This window comes from Choristoneura fumiferana, chromosome 23 (genome assembly GCF_025370935.1).
Source record: "Choristoneura fumiferana chromosome 23, NRCan_CFum_1, whole genome shotgun sequence".
Lineage (NCBI taxonomy): Eukaryota > Metazoa > Arthropoda > Insecta > Lepidoptera > Tortricidae > Choristoneura > Choristoneura fumiferana.
The window spans coordinates 17015451-17031676 of NC_133494.1; the positions used below are offsets into that span (position 1 = coordinate 17015451).

General features: G+C 52.3%; 1 protein-coding gene and 1 pseudogene across 1 annotated transcript in view; one reads left to right on the forward strand and one right to left on the reverse strand.

The window, feature by feature from the left end:
- The window catches only part of LOC141440825 (uncharacterized), a 972542-nt gene that overhangs the window by 763414 nt on the left and 192902 nt on the right, over window positions 1-16226 (reverse strand). The gene's annotated exons all lie outside the window — the stretch shown is intronic.
- On the forward strand, window positions 2471-12483 carry LOC141441327 (fatty acid synthase-like; annotated as a pseudogene).

A 16226-nucleotide genomic window follows, 5' to 3' on the forward strand; every position in this document is an offset into this window, starting at 1 on the left:
TGTAACCTTGAAACTAGATTTTGCTAGTTCGATTCTCGTAAAATGTCGACATTAGAATGACGAGCATGTAACCGGCGAGTAAAGTAAATAGGTAATGATATTTTATCTTATTCACCGCGAAAAACAGTCTGAATTCTGATCTGACCTCGCAACGGGTTATCGAAATTATGTTTGTCTTATGAATATATTATGCTCGCTTCACTCGTACCTCGTACAGTCCACGCTTTACATATTGCTGAATAGGTATATGCCACTCTTGCTGGTTAACCTTGACTTTCTGAGACGAAGCGCTTACGTAAAAGAGAGTCTATTCTTAGTAATAATACTTAGTTGTTTATGACGTCGTTATCCATTCGTTCGTCGAAACAAAAACTACTATGTCGCTAAGTATTTGTCCTGTTCCTCGACGAAGTAAATAGGTGCACCACACGTAACGGTGAATCCACGGACTTTTCAGGCGCTGCCAGCCCCTATTAGCTGTTTATTACCAACAAGAATTCTTATGCATTGATTTTTGTATGTAATCTATCTTCACGTCACCTCTATCATTAAAAACAATCTGCTTTCTGACTGACAGCGGTGGAAAAACTCGTGGAGCCATTCGTAAACAATCGAGTACCTACAGGACGGAAAATTTAACGCCACCTGGAAGGAAAGTACTTTAAAAAGGAAACAAAACTGGGTTAGTGGGTTCAAAGATTTTTGGAAATACGTATCAACTGATAGAGTTCATCATGAGGATCAAATATTTCTAACAAACATGGTATATCCAATGTCAGGAAAACCATTAAAGCGAATCATAATCATGTGTAAAAAGACCAAAACAAATATAAAAAAATGGATGCCCCTTATTTCGCATAACATTAATTGTCCTAATATGAATTCGCATAACAAACTTGGCTTAGCATAATTGGGATGGATTGGCATAATTTATTTATGGAAAGAATAGGATATTTTAAGATACCATTTTCATTGATTTTGAATTTGGATGAGTATTTAATTTTTTATATTTTTTTTACGAAATACCCTGGATGACGTCACAGTGAGACAGCCACGTTCCATTGCCTAGAAAAAAATCAGGTCGCACATAACATAATCTGCACGGCTTAGGGTCCTAAAAGAACCATGACAAATAGTTTATTTATTTCTCGTCTTTTAGCTTCGATTATTTCTATGTTTATTTTCTCAAAAATGTCCGTAAAAGTTGACATTATTCTTTACATATCAGAAGGTGAAGTGCATAGTTTATGGTTAGCGAAAAATTAAAAAGCTAAAAAGATTGCAGGCGCGCTAGCTCGACAATAATGAATTAGCGCGCCTGCAATCAGTCACTTTTTTTTTAAAGTTAAAAAGGCCATGGAAATGTTGGCACAAGTCGTATACAGCCAAGTCTAATGGCCGGTATCAGATATTTTGTTGGAACTCCGGACTTTTTCTATTGGGTCTGAAATAGCTTGTGTTGTTTTCGGTGGAAAAATACACCTGCACTTTATTTTTAATGAAAAAAGGCGGGAAAGCATAAGAAAAAATATTGGAATAAAATTAAATTGTATAATATATTTTGAGAAAAAGTTTATTCTATTTCAGAATTATTCACCATTTTTGAGAAAAGCTTTATATTAGTCTCGGCTGGAATAGCAATTGCTGGCTTCGTATTAGTTAAATAGTTAATACTCATACTCAGCCAGCAATTTCCTACTTCCAGGCCACGACAATAATCTACTATTAATGGTGTGATAGATAGATATTATTTTTCAGTTATGCGAATTAATGCTATGTCAATTTAATGAGGAACATTAATTTTATGCGAATCAATATAGACCCAAATAGTACATTGTGTCTTAAGGGCGGTAAATAAGGAATTACGAACGAGAGTCTATTAGAAGCCCGAAGTCGAAGACTGAGGGCTTTAATGAGTCGATGTTCGTAATTCTAGTACCGCCCGTGCGACATACAATGTTTTTCATCACATTTGCAAGTAAAATTTTATATTTGTAAAAGAAAAAATATAATTCTTCCAAATATTGGCGATACCTTAGGCTGTGCTCTTGGCAGCGCCGCCCTCCCCCTCCCCCTCCCGCAGCATGCGCCGCAACGTGCGTGTGCATGTGGTCCATGTAGTCCTGCAGCAGCACCATCAGTACGGGCACTGACTCATGCGACCGTCCTTGGGCTTCATGACAAGCACATTAAGGTCGAGGGTTTTATTTGGGGGGTTGCAACTAAGGTAGCCTGCATGTTACGACACTGTTTACGAGCAAGTGTGATGAAAAAATACATAAGTACCTTAAACGCGGAACCTTCCTTTTTGAAGTCGGTTAAAAATGTGCAAATGCAGTTTTGTTTCCTTTGAAATATGTATAAAGAAATTTTTCGTTTGAGTAAAATTTTCTGTTTTCGGTATTCAGAGTAGGTAGTGTCCCCCCCCCCCAGGCTGGCGCATGGCGGCATGGCGCGCTCTAGCACTGTAGAGTCTTGTGTGTGCAGGATGCGCGTACGCGGACGAGACGCTGACGGCGGAGCAGGCGGTGCTGTGCGCGTACTGGCGCGGGCGCAGCATCGTGGACGCGCGCCTGCCGCCCGGCGCCATGGCGGCCGTCGGGCTCTCCTGGGGGGACGCGGCGCGACGCTGCCCGCCGGACGTCGTGCCCGCCTGCCACAACTCCGACGACAGCGTCACGGTCGGTTTGTCTACATTGTGTCTTGAGGGCGGTAAATAACGAATTACGAACGAGAGGCTATTAGAAGCCTGAAGTCGAAGGGCTTTAATGATCCTATGTTCGGAATTCTAGTACCGCTCTTGCGATATGCAATGTTTTTCATCACATTTGCGAGTAAAATTGTATATTTGTAAAAGAAAAGCTAATATTTTTTTAAAAATTGTTGATACTGCTGATTGCGCTCTTGGCAGCGCCAGTTCCCCCATTCGCAGCATGTGCCTGACCAGCACGAGCAGCACGCCATGCAGTAAACAAACTCATTTACCGACTCCGGGGTTCATGACGAGCACATTAAGGTCGTTTACTCGATCCAATGATGAATGAACGTTTTTCCGGAGCGGCGTCTGATCGTTTCGTGCGGGCCGTCGGCAGGTGTCCGGGCCGCCGGCCTCCGTGGACAAGCTGGTGGCGGAGCTGGCGGCGGAGGGCGTGTTCGCGCGGCGCGTCAACAGCTCGGGCGTGGCCTTCCACAGCAAGTACATCGCGGCCGCCGCCTCGCAGCTGCGCGCCAGCCTGCTGCAGGTCATCCCGCAGCCCAAGCCGCGCTCGCAGCGCTGGCTGTCGTCCTCGCTGCCGCGCGACCAGTGGGACTCGGAGCTGGGTGAGTGTCGGGGCGGTGGGGCGGTGGGCGGGGGGCGGCGCGCACTGAGCGGCCGGCGCTGACGCGCGGACGTGTTTGTTGCAGCGCAACTGAGCGACGCGGCGTACCACGTCAACAACCTGCTGTCGCCGGTGCGGTTCGCGGAGGTGCTGCGCGCGGTGCCGGCGCGCGCGCTGGTGGTGGAGCTGGCGCCGCACGCGCTGCTGCACAGCGTGCTGCGGCGCGCGCTGCCGGACGCCGCGCACGTGCCGCTGGTGCGGCGGGACGCGCCCGACGCGCTGGTGCACCTGCTGGGGGCCGCCGGCCGCCTGTACGCGGCGGGCGCGCAGCCGCAGCCCGGGGCGCTGTACCCGGCCGTGGCCTGGCCGGTGTCGCGAGGGACGCCGTCGCTGGCCTCGCACGTGGAGTGGGACCACTCCACCGAGTGGGCGGTCGCCGAGTTCAAGTCGGCGGCGCGCACCGGCGAGAACGTCATCGAGTACGACCTGGGCAAGCCGGACGAGGCCTTCCTCGCCGGACATAACATCGACGGCCGCGTGCTCTTCCCCGCCACCGGCTATCTGGTGAGTGCCGAATGATGACTGCGAGGGTCGCGTTCCTAGCGTCGGTGTCCGCGCTGTCTGGCGCGGATACGGGGACCGCAGGGACCTCTTCTGCATAAAGCTCGGATCGCTGCAACAAACAGCGTTTGAGCAGATCGGTGCTTGTGGCGAAATCGATAATATTATAGTGTATAGGGTGCCGCGAGAGTTGAAGTGAATGATAAGACACACAGCTACAAAAAGAACTGATGGCACAGAAGGAGAATGAATGAAATGAATGAGTAAATGTCAAAATCCTGCTAATCTATACAAACAAGGTGTTTGGCAGTCGGGTTTTTCAATACAAAATCGCTAATACTATTAGCTTGTAATTTGTTATGCAATCGGGCCCAGTTCGCGGTGTTAGTAGTTTTATTGGAGCACTGACCGCGATCGTTTCTTGTGACAGACGCTGGTGTGGCGGACCGTGGCCAAGGTCAACAACCTCAGGATGGAGGAAGCGGCCGTGGTGCTGGAGGACGTGCAGTTCCGGCGCGCCACCATCGTGTCCCGCGACGCGCCGCTGCGGTTCCTCGTCACGCTGCTGGGCGGCGGCGGGGAGTTCGAGGTCTGCGAGGGCGGCGCCGTCGTCGTCACCGGCCACGCGCGCCTCGCGGCCCAGCCCGCCGACGAGCGGCTGCCGCCCGCCGCGCTCGCCGACGACGAGCCCGCCGAGGACCTGCCGCCGCTCGACAACGCCGACATCTATAAGGAGCTGCGCCTGCGCGGCTACCACTACCAGGGCGTTTTCCGCGGCATCAGGCACTCGGACGCGCGCGGCACGCGCGGCCTGCTGGCCTGGGAGGACAACTGGATCTCCTTCATGGACACCATGCTGCAGTTCGGCATCATCGGCGTGGACACGCGCGAGCTGTACCTGCCCACGCGGCTGCAGCGCGCGCTCATCGACCCGGCGGCGCAGCGGGCGGCGGTGGCGGCGGCGGCGGCGGCCGGCGGCGGCGGCGTGCCCGTGCGCCTCTACCGCAGCGTCGGCGTCACCGTGGCCGGCGGCGTCGAGCTGCGCGGCGTCAAGACCTCGCTGGCGCCGCGCCGCACCAACGCGCAGGTCGCGCCCAAACTGGAGAAGTACGTGTTCGTGCCGCTGGACGCGCCGCGCGCCGCCGCCGCCACCGAGGACGCCGCCCGCTCCAAGCGGCTCGCGCTCGGCGTCACGCTGCAGCTGGCGCTCGAGAACTGCGGCGCGCTGCGCCTGCGCGTGGCCGAGCCGGCCCTGCGGCGCGCGCCCGAGGCGCTGCTGCTGCCGGCCGCGCTGGCGCTGCTCGAGGCCGAGCCGCAGGTGCGCGTGGAGGGCACGCTGGCCGCCGGCGCCGGCGCCGACGCCGCGCTCTACGGCGCCGCGCTCGACCCGCTCGGCGTGAAGGTGGCCGCCAAGGACGCGCTCGAGCCGGACTGCCATCTGGTGCTGGGCGCCGACGTGCTGGCGCGGCACGGCGCCGGCCTGCTGCGCGAGCTGGCGGGCGCGCTGGGCGCGCGGGGCCACGTGCTGCTGGAGGAGCCGACGGGCGCGCCGGACGCGCCGGGCGCCGCCGCGATGCTGGCGGCCGCGGGGCTGCAGCCGGTGGCGCGCCAGCGGGCGGCCGCCTGCGAGTACGTGCTGCTGAGCCGGGCGCGCGCCGCCGCCGCCGCCCGCGCGGCTCGTGTTCGAGGTGCGCGAGGACGACTTCGCGTGGGTGGAGCCGCTGCGGGAGGCGCTGCGGCGCGCCGAGAGCGAGGAGCTGCGCGTGTACGTGTGGTCCTGCGCGGCCGCCAGCGGCGTGCTGGGGCTGGGCACGTGCCTGCGCCGCGAGCCGGGCGGCGACCGGCTGCGCGTGTACTACCTGCCGGGCGCGCCGGCCGCGTTCGACCCGGAGGCGGCGCCGTACCGCGCGCAGGCGGCGCTGGACCTGGCGTTCAACGTGCTGCGCGGCGGCGTGTGGGGCACGCACCGGCACGTGCCGCTGGACGACCCGGCGGACGCGCAGCTGCAGGTGGAGCACGCGTACGTCAACACGCTGACGCGCGGCGACCTGGCCTCGCTGCGCTGGGTGGAGAGCGAGCTGCGGCACGCGAGCGCGGCCCCGCGCCCCGCCGGCACCGACCTGTGCCGCGTCTACTACGCGCCGCTCAACTTCCGCGACATCATGCTGGCCACCGGCAAGCTGCCGCCGGACGCGCTGCCCGGCGACCTGGCCGGCCAGGAGTGCATCCTGGGGCTCGAGTTCAGCGGCCGCTCGTCCGCCGGCAAGCGCGTCATGGGCATGGTGGCGGCCAAGGGGCTGGCGACCACGGTGCTCGCGGACGAGGGCTTCATGTGGGAGGTGCCGGCCGCCTGGTCGCTGGAGGAGGCGGCCACGGTGCCGGTGGCGTACGCGACCGCGTACTACGCGCTGGCGGTGCGCGGGCGCATGCGGCGCGGCGACGCCGTGCTGGTGCACGCGGGCACGGGCGGCGTGGGGCAGGCGGCCATCGCCATCGCGCTGCACGCGGGCTGCTCCGTGTACGCGACCGTGGGCACGGCCGCCAAGCGCGCGTTCCTGCGCGAGCGCTTCCCCGAGCTGCCGGACGCGCACGTGGGCAACTCCCGCGACTGCAGCTTCGAGCAGCTGGTGCTGCGGCGCACGCGCGGCCGCGGCGTGGACCTGGTGCTCAACTCGCTGGCGGGGCCGCAGCTGCAGGCGTCGCTGCGCTGCCTGGCGGTGGGCGGCCGCTTCCTGGAGATCGGCAAGCTGGACCTCAGCGCCAACTCGCCGCTCGGCATGGCCGTGCTGCTCAAGAACACCACCGTGCACGGCATCCTGCTGGACGCGCTGCTGGACGCGCGCGCCGACAGCCCCGAGAAGGCCGAGGTGGTGCGCTGCGTGTCCGAGGGCATCGCCGCCGGCGCCGTGCGCCCGCTGCCCGCCACCGTCTACGGCGACACGCAGCTCGAGCAGGCCTTCCGGTGAGCGCCCGCACTTGCTCGCACGCTGCTCGGTCGAGTGCCAACTGCGGGTGTAAAGTCTCAAATAAAAAGTCCCTTAGGCCTAGGCCGCACTACGGTCTCTTCCCGCAAGCGGTAAACCGCCAAACCGCCCGAGATGCACTGGCTCCGATTTTCACAGTTTTAAGATGGATATATATACATATATGTATAAGACATAGTTACGACGCCTAAATAATAATGCGACGACCGCCGATGTGCAACATATCGCGGTTTTAAAATCAGTCGCGGGAAAAAGCCGCCAGTGCGGCCGCTTGCATTAGTTTACGTACTTGATTCATAGAGTCATGCGGTTCAAAAGTGCGGCCTAGGCCTTAAAATACTAAAAAAAAAGGTTTGTGGTTATTGAACCAGGCCAACTTAAAGGTTAACAGTTGGGACCCATTAGGTACTTCACTAAGAATTTTTGAGCTCATCACGATCGGAATGGGTCGCGACTGTTCCACTTTAAGTTTAATAAGTAAAGTACTTTTCGGATAGGATGGGTACGGTGGCACATGTCATTAAGCAATTAGTTAAAGGGTTGTGACAATGTAAATTCGAATCGATTTATTGCGATTCTCGATTCAATATGCTAAGGGTGTGTAATCGATTTTATTAATGATACTTTATATTTTTAACTAAATTTTTGCCTTTGAATAACAAAGTAACAGTTCAAAACATCAAAAAAAACGAAACACTCGATACAAAGACTCATTTAAGGACCTTCGCTCTCGATCTAATTGACAGATATGCGAGTCAAACGATTTGACAAGATTGTGGAATCGATTCGGTCGATAAGCAAAGTCAAGCTTTATTGAAATAGAGTTCCGTTTTACGCGATGAAAGATGACGAGATTAAAATTTATCTTTTTAGTTTTAAAACATAATAATCAGGGGTCGGACAAAAAGTGCCGATGACGTCAAACTACTTATAGGATGATTTCAAATAGTATTTTTGATTTTCATAAACAATTATCACTTATAATTTATCAACATCTTTATTAAACGATATGAAATTTATTTTATTCACTGAATTCCATTGATTTATTTACGATTACTTAATTAATGCTACTTTTTTACTACATGCCACACGGAAGTTTAAATAAAAACATCATCTTGTGTGCAAGATTACGTAATTTTTACGTCATCCGCACTTTTTGTCCGACCCCTGTTAATAATATATTTTTAAGTGATTTTTGTTCATTATTACGAGATCTTTTAAGCTATAGAGATATTTACTTTTTTTGTTCTTTCGGGATTCAAGTATATTTTTTTATAAATGATTGGCCTGAAACGTTCATGGCGTGGAATGGGAAAAACGCAAGTGTCACCGTGCCCATCCTATCCGAAAAGTAGTATAACAGTGTTTGAATGCCGAACGCACATCGGTGCGTGAATAAGACGACGGTTGCTTATGGAATGATTTTAATACAAAAATAACAGCCCTTTTATAGGCTCCTACAATATGTATCCTATGTCACTCCGACATTTATGACGAATCTAATAACGTATCATTTATCCAAATCGGTTCAGCCGTTGAGTATTTACGAGGGGATATAGGAATAGACATACATACCTGCATACGGCTCAATCATACACATATCCCTCCTTCTTGGCTGTCGGGTCGTGTAAACGGTCACGCTGTTGACTGCGAAGTTAAGAGCGTTTATACCTGCTGAGCTGGCAACGTTGCATTTTTGTTAGTTTTTCTCGATTATTCCAACGAAAACGAATCAATGTTTATGAACGCTTTTTAAAGAAAATAAAAGTCTATAACGAATAAATATTGGAGTAGACACATTAACTTATAATGTTAAAAAGTGTTCTATCAGACAACATTTTTAATTTTAATAATTTTTTTATATGAAATAATCGAGGAAAACTAACAAAAATGCAACGTTGCCAGCGCAGCAGGTAGGTATAAACGCTCTTAAAGTGAACGGGCGCTCGGTCTATTTTTGCCTGACAGGTAGTCGCCCCCGCGCGCCCGCGCACTTTCGATCCGACTCTTCTGTTTATCTCTTTTCTTTGCGATAACCTTTTAGATTTTCCGATGTCGACTGACTCGTCATTTTAAATTTTTGAAGCGATAATTGCGATTATCTTTTGAAAATATTTTATATAGGTACCTAATTCTAATCGTCGTTTTCCTCCATTTCGTTGCACACTTTCCACCTGCACAAATCACAACCGAGTAATGTGTAAACGACTTTTTAACACTTGCCATCGTGAAAACCTGTTGTTAAAGTAATCACTGAACAAAGTGTTCAGAGGCCTTTCCTGGCGCTCTGTGGTCGCCGTTCGCCGCTCGCTCTCGCTCTCGCTCACACCGCGCTCATTACAGGTACATGGCCACGGGCAAACACATCGGCAAGGTGCTGATCCGCGTGCGCGAGGAGGAGCCGGCGGGGGCGGCGGGGGGCGCGGGGGGCGCGCCCCGCCTGCTGCCCGCGCTGCCGCGCACCTACATGCACCCCGCCCGGAGCTACGTGCTGGTCGGTGAGTAGTGCCCCCCCCCCCCCCCCCCCCCCCCCGCGCCCCGCGCTCGCTCACTGTGCGCTCTGTTGCAGGCGGGCTGGGCGGCTTCGGCCTGGAGCTGGCCGAGTGGCTGGTGGCGCGCGGCGCCCGCACGCTGGTCTTCAACTCGCGCAGCGGCGTCAAGACCGGCTACCAGGCCTGGTGTATCCGCAGGTACCTACGCACTCGAACGCTCGTTAATCGGGAGCCATCCTTAGCATGAATATCACAGTTTTTTGGGTTCCGTTTCCGAACTATCTCTTGGCTCTATTTCTCGGAACTTGAAATTTTCACAGATTATGTTCTTATTACTGTGGCCGCTATAACAACAAATATAAAAACAGAATAAAATAGATATGAAGGGGGCCCACGGGGCTCATATACAACAAACGTGATTTTTTGCCGTTTTTTTGCTAATGGCTAATGTTGTATAGATAATGGTACGGAACCCTTCGTGCGCGAGTCCGACTGACACTCGGCCGGTCTTGTGCGAGTGCGAATCCCGAAAGATAAACGAATTCGTAACTTTTTGTAAACGAAGAAGTGAATCGTCGAGCGACCAGGAGCGTGCAGGCTCACGACAGTCGTTCTCTGTGTCAGGTGGCGCGAGAAGGGCGTCCGCGTGCTGGTGTCCACGGTGGACGCGACGACGACGGCCGGCGCGCGCGAGCTGCTGAGCGAGGCGGCGCGCGCGGCGCTCGTGGGCGGCGTGTTCAACCTGGCCGCCGTGCTGAGGGACGCCTACCTCGAGAACCAGACGCCCGACGACTTCCGCGCCGTCGCCAAGCCCAAGATCGACGGTGAGTGGGCGGCCCTCGGCGCGCGCCTCCCGCGCTCCCTGCGGCCGCAGCGGCTACAGCCAGTGCTCCTCTGTCGCAGGCACCCGCGCGCTGGACGTGGCCTCGCGCGAGCTGGCGCCGCAGCTGGAGCACTTCGTGGCGTTCTCGTCGGTGTCGTGCGGCCGCGGCAACCCCGGCCAGAGCAACTACGGCCTCGCCAACAGCGCCATGGAGCGGCTGTGCGAGCAGCGGCAGGCCGACGGGCTGCCCGCCCTGGCCGTCCAGTGGGGCGCCGTGGGCGACGTCGGGCTCGTGGTGACCGCGCTGCGCGGCGACGACGACACCGAGGTGGGCGGCACCATGCCGCAGCGCATCGCGTCCTGCCTCACCACGCTCGGCTCGCTGCTGGCGCTGCCGCACGCTGTCGCCTCCTCCGTCGTGCTGGCCGACAAGCGCCGCGCGCAGGAGAAGCCCGACCAGGACCTCGTGCAGGCCGTCGCCAACATCCTCGGTGAGCACGCCTCCGGCGGCCGCGCCCCCCGCCCCCCGGCCCCCGCCCCCGACCGACGCTGACGCGACCGCTCCTCTCCGCAGGTATCAAGGACCCGAGCAAGGTGTCGGACGGCGCCAACCTGGCCGAGCTCGGCATGGACTCGCTGATGGGCGCCGAGATCAAGCAGACGCTGGAGCGCGGCTACGACGTGCTGCTGGGCGTGCAGGAGATCCGCGCGCTCACGTTCGGCAAGCTGCGCGAGATGGGCGGCGGCGGCGGCGGCGGCGGCGGCGGCAGCGCGCCCGCCTCGCCGCCCGTCTCGCCGCCCGCCGCCGACCAGCCCGCCGCCGTCCGAGCCGCGCCCGACCTCGTGCAGTTCGCCACCTTCGGCGAGCTCCTCCCGAAGCAGGTGCTGGTGAAGCTGCCGTCGCTGCCGCCGGCCGACGCGGACGCGCGGCCCGTGTTCATGGTGAGTGCTCGCGCGGCGACGGCCACCCGCGCCGCTGGCGCTGGCGCGCTGGCACGGCGACGCTGACCCTCGGGCGTGTTGCAGGTGCACCCGATCGAGGGCGTAGTGGACCTGCTGCGCGGCGTGGCGGCCGGCGTGCGCGGCGTGGTGTACGGTCTGCAGTGCGCGCGCGCCGCTCCGCTGGACGACATGTCGGCGCTGGCGCGCTTCTACGTGCGGCACGTGCGTGCCGTGCAGGCCGAGCCGCCGTACGCGCTGCTGGGCTACTCGTTCGGCGCCGGCGTGGCCTTCGAGATGGCGCTGCAGCTGGAGGCGGCCGGCTGCGCGACGCGGCTCGTGCTGGTGGACGGCTCGCCCGCGTTCGTCGCGTCGCACACCACGCGCGGCAAGAGCCGGCGCACCGCGCGCTCGCCGCAGGCCGACGAGGCGGACGCGCTGGCTTACTTCGCGCAGGTGCTCTGCGACCTGGACGCGTCCAAGGTGGCCGCCGAGCTGGAGCGGCTGCCCGGCTGGGACGAGCGCGTGGCGCGCGTCGCCGACCTGCTGGCGGCCAGCGGCGCCGGCGCGCGCTTCGAGCGGGACGCGCTGGCCGGCGCGGCGCACAGCTTCTACCGCAAGCTGGTGCTGAGCGACGCGTACCGGCCGGCGGGGCGGCTGGCGGCGCCCGTCACGCTGTTCCGCGCGCGCGACAACTACATCGAGCTGGACGACGACTACGGGCTGCGCGCCGTGTGCGCCGGGCCCCTCGCCACGCGCCAGCTGCCCGCCACGCACCGCAGCATCCTGGCCGGCGACGCGGCCCGAGCCATCGCCGACCACGTCTCCGAGCTGCTGGCGCAGCGCTAGCGCCCCCCCCCGGGGAACGCCTAGTTTCTTAAGCTGATATTTAATTTAATGTAATTCTAGTTTGGAAATCGTGAAGGCGGTGAGCCCGGAGGCGCGGGCGCGCGGTTACGACGCGTAGCATGCGCCCCCCCCCTCTCTCCCCCCCTCCCCCGCCACCGCCTGCGCGGAGCGCGCTAGTCGTCGCCGCGACGGGCGCGCCCGCCTCTGTAGACGACGGTACGGTCGTATCTGTCGGTATTTTTTGTATGGCCTCTCTATTTAGTACCTCGGGGTATATTGTAATTCAGATTATGTACATGTGTCCATGTATTAGAGTAGTTGGTACGAGTTTATACGGAAGACGAGTTCTTAGGTGTTTCGGGGCCGACTGTTCCGCTGATCGCCGGCGGCCCTGCTCGCTGTGATCTAGGCTAAGGTAGCACTGAGTTGCTAGTTCCTGTGTATGGTTGTTGTGCTAATTTATTTTGTTACTGACTTGGCGCAAGCGCTCTGTGATTAAATGTGCATTATTTTTAGACTAGTATTTTATTTACTACCTCCATCGCTCTTACTATACATTATATAATAAAATACACATATACAAAATAAATTACAATAAATATACATTATATAATATATGCTAGCTTTTGCCCGCGACTTTATCCGCGTGGAATAATAACTTTGGGAAATATTTAATTTATTTAGAATACCTATTTTGCCAATGATACCACATATAAACTTCTACGGTTTACTGTAAATAATCTATTTTAAAACATTGGGATAAATATAAACTATTTGTTTTTGTTCTTCCATCCATCCACCCATGTTCTTTGGTAAAACATAAATAATTTGCGGGAAGCCACATTTTAGCAATACGACGTGTATTCTACCCTGCCAACACAAAAGGACTATTTAATTCTTCATAGTGAACTCTTGACACCTAACGTCCTTTATTGTAAGTTAGGAGGGTAGGATTATAATTAAGACGGCATTTTTACTAAGCATAGCTGCACATATTTCCGATAAATATATTTATAGTAATTTGTTTGGAGTTCCTTAAGAACTTACATCCCCATATTTTCAAATAAATATTATTATTATTATATATTTTCCGTTATAATAATGGTACTTCCGGCTGTCTTGCAAACTTGGAATTTTGCATATAGGTAGCTCTTATAGCTCAATAAATAAGAAAAATCTGAAAATTATAATTTTTCATGTCTCACTGTCTATGTCAATAAGCCATCTAAAATTACCCCACATTGCGTACATTTTGCTTGAGCTTAGAATGCTCTGCTGACACTGCATCATCCCCTCTGCTAACATCACCTCGCAGGTAAAATTTTCAAAATCGCTTGAACAAATATCTATTTCTTTCTTTTTTTTTTTTTTTTTAATTTATTTAGAAACAACAGTCTTTCACAATAATTTTGCATTTTAGCTAAAGCTAGGAATTAGTTTTATATAAATAGACCTATAGTTCCCTGTAAAATATTAAGTACAGATAACTTTTGTTAAAAAATATGAAAATATGAAACACGTTTAAACGTACAACCTATACCTAAGCAATATTAAGATCATCAATTATCTTAAGCCCATATACACACACATATACATGCATATATAAATATCTACTTCAATAAATCTCTAATACATTTTTTAAATACATCCAACGAGCTGCAAAACAAATCTGCACTCATACAACTATCATTATACAGTTTGCATACACGTCTCAAGTACGAGAATTGCGCATGCCTGGTTCTATGTTTCTGTACACTAAACAACGCCCTTTTACGGCAGCTGCGTTCGTTTTTCCGGGGGACGCGAATGTTCACACCATTCAGTAGTTCAGGGGCATCTATCAGGTTATTCAGAATCTTAAAAAGTGTAAACAAATCGGTACATGACCGTCTGATGGTCAGAGGCTGAATGCTGTGGCGTATAGCTGACGATACATAATCAACGTATTGTCGACCTGTTCTGAACTCCAGGGCCTTTACGAACTTCCTTTGCACCTTTTCTATTCTATCCTTATGGACTTGGTAATGAGGATTCCACACGACCGACGCAAATTCTAAGCGACTACGCACGTAACTATTAAATAACAATTTATATGTAGCAGGTTGTTTAAATGGCTTGCCCACGCGGAGAATAAATCCTAGCTGTCTATAAGCCATTTTTAAGATATGGTCTATGTGAGGATTGAAAGTAAATTTGGAGTCCATTATGAATCACGTATCTCATGAACCCTGTTTAACTTATTGCTGCATATCTCATATTCATAAATTATCGGGTTCTTTTTCCTGGTAAACGTTATCACCGAACATTTTTTAGCATTTAAAAATAAACTATTTTGATTACAATACCTCTCAAAATTAGTTAAATCTTTCTGCAAAAGTTCGCATTCAGATAGGCTTTTAACAACTCTGAGTATTTTTGTATCATCCGCATAAAGTAGAGCACTAGAGTAACATAAAGCAGTGGTAATGTCATTAATATAAAGAGTGAACAATAATGGTCCCAAATGGGAACCCTGCGGTACCCCTGAATAAGCCTCTCTATACACAGATGAATGCCCGCCCAGCACAACAGCCTGCGACCGATTTTCCACGTATGATTTAATCCAGCGAAATAGGTCCCCATGCACACCGAGACTCCAAAGCTTAAGTAGTAATGTATTAAAAGATATTTTATCAAATGCCTTAGCAAAATCCGTGTAAACAACGTCTACTTGCAAATTACCATCCATGGCGTCACGGACCACCTCGCTGAATAAAAGAAGGTTACTCTCCACACTTCTACCTTTATAAAAACCATGTTGTTTAGGGTTGATGTGGCGACGGATGACATTAGTTAGTTGGTCGGTGACTATTTTCTCCAATATTTTACCAAACTGACAGAGTTTTGATATGGGTCTATATTTTTCTATGTCATGGCTTATCGAACCCTTCGGAATTGGTGTGATCCATGCTTTTTTCCAGATTGTAGGAAAATGACCCTCCGTGACAGATCTTAAAAAGATAATTGTGATCGGTTTAACTAAGGTAGCAGCGCATTTACTAATAAACAATGGGTGGATTTTATCAGGACCGGCACCCTTGTTTACATTAACAGATTTAAGGTATTTCAAAACAATTTCATGATTAATCTCTATGGAACTTATATCAAACAGAGCGCTTGACGGGGGTGTTAAATTATTTATATCAAGTGGCGGCTGATCAGGCTTTTCAAAAACGGACTGAAAGTAGTCACCAAACAACTCACAAATGCTTACACCGTCCGAGACTGAAACATCCTTATAATGCATGGTCTGAGGTATGCCCTTACTTGATAACGTTGTTTTTACAAATTTCCAGAAGAACTTTGGATTCGTCTTTATTTTGTTTTCGGAAAAAATTATAAAATCATTATAGCATTTAATCTCGATTTTCACTGCTCTTTTTCTTAATATTTTAAAGCTCTCATAGTCCAATCGATTACCATAAAGTTTCCAAAGTTTATGAAATTTTCTTTTTTCTTTAAGTATTTTTCTTAAAGCCGGACTGTACCACAGCGGAACTGAGGTCGACGAATGCGATACGTGACAAGGGACATGCTTGTCAATTAGCTCATAAAGTAAATCATAAAATTTTGAAACACATCCGTCCAAACATAGGTCACCAAAAAACAAATGCCAATCAATGGCTGCTAAGTCTTTGTTTAAGCCATCGAAGTCAGATGCATGAAATTTATAAAGGACAGCACCAGCAGCTTTCATTGGGGCCATGTAACTTAAATTTAAATCAATTAACAACGCTTTGTGATGAGGATTTTCCGGAGTAAGCGGAAAGTCGCATCCTGTTACTAGGCAGTCACTACCACAAAGAATTAGGTCTAGAATACGTTTGTTTATATTAAAGACATTATTAAATTGATTCATACCACTGATAGCCAAAAAATCTCTTAAACAATTTATTAAATCATTATTACTGGTGTTTAGCAATAAATGGCCCGTGCCAGTAAATATCCATTCTGCGTGTGAAATATTAAAGTCACCGGTTAGCAAAAAAGTATCGTCAGGGTGGTCAATTATTAGTTGAGTGGTTATTTCAAAGAATGAATCGACGGTTTCCTTATGGTGGGACCCGTGTGGAATATAAACACAAGCAACATTTAAAAATCTACGATGTGATTTGTTGTTTACATTACTAAGCGGTATTGAAACCCAAAGGCATTCGGAGTGCGCGGGCGCGGGGCAGGGCCAGTCCCGGCGCAACGCCAGTAGCGAGCGCCTCGCCGC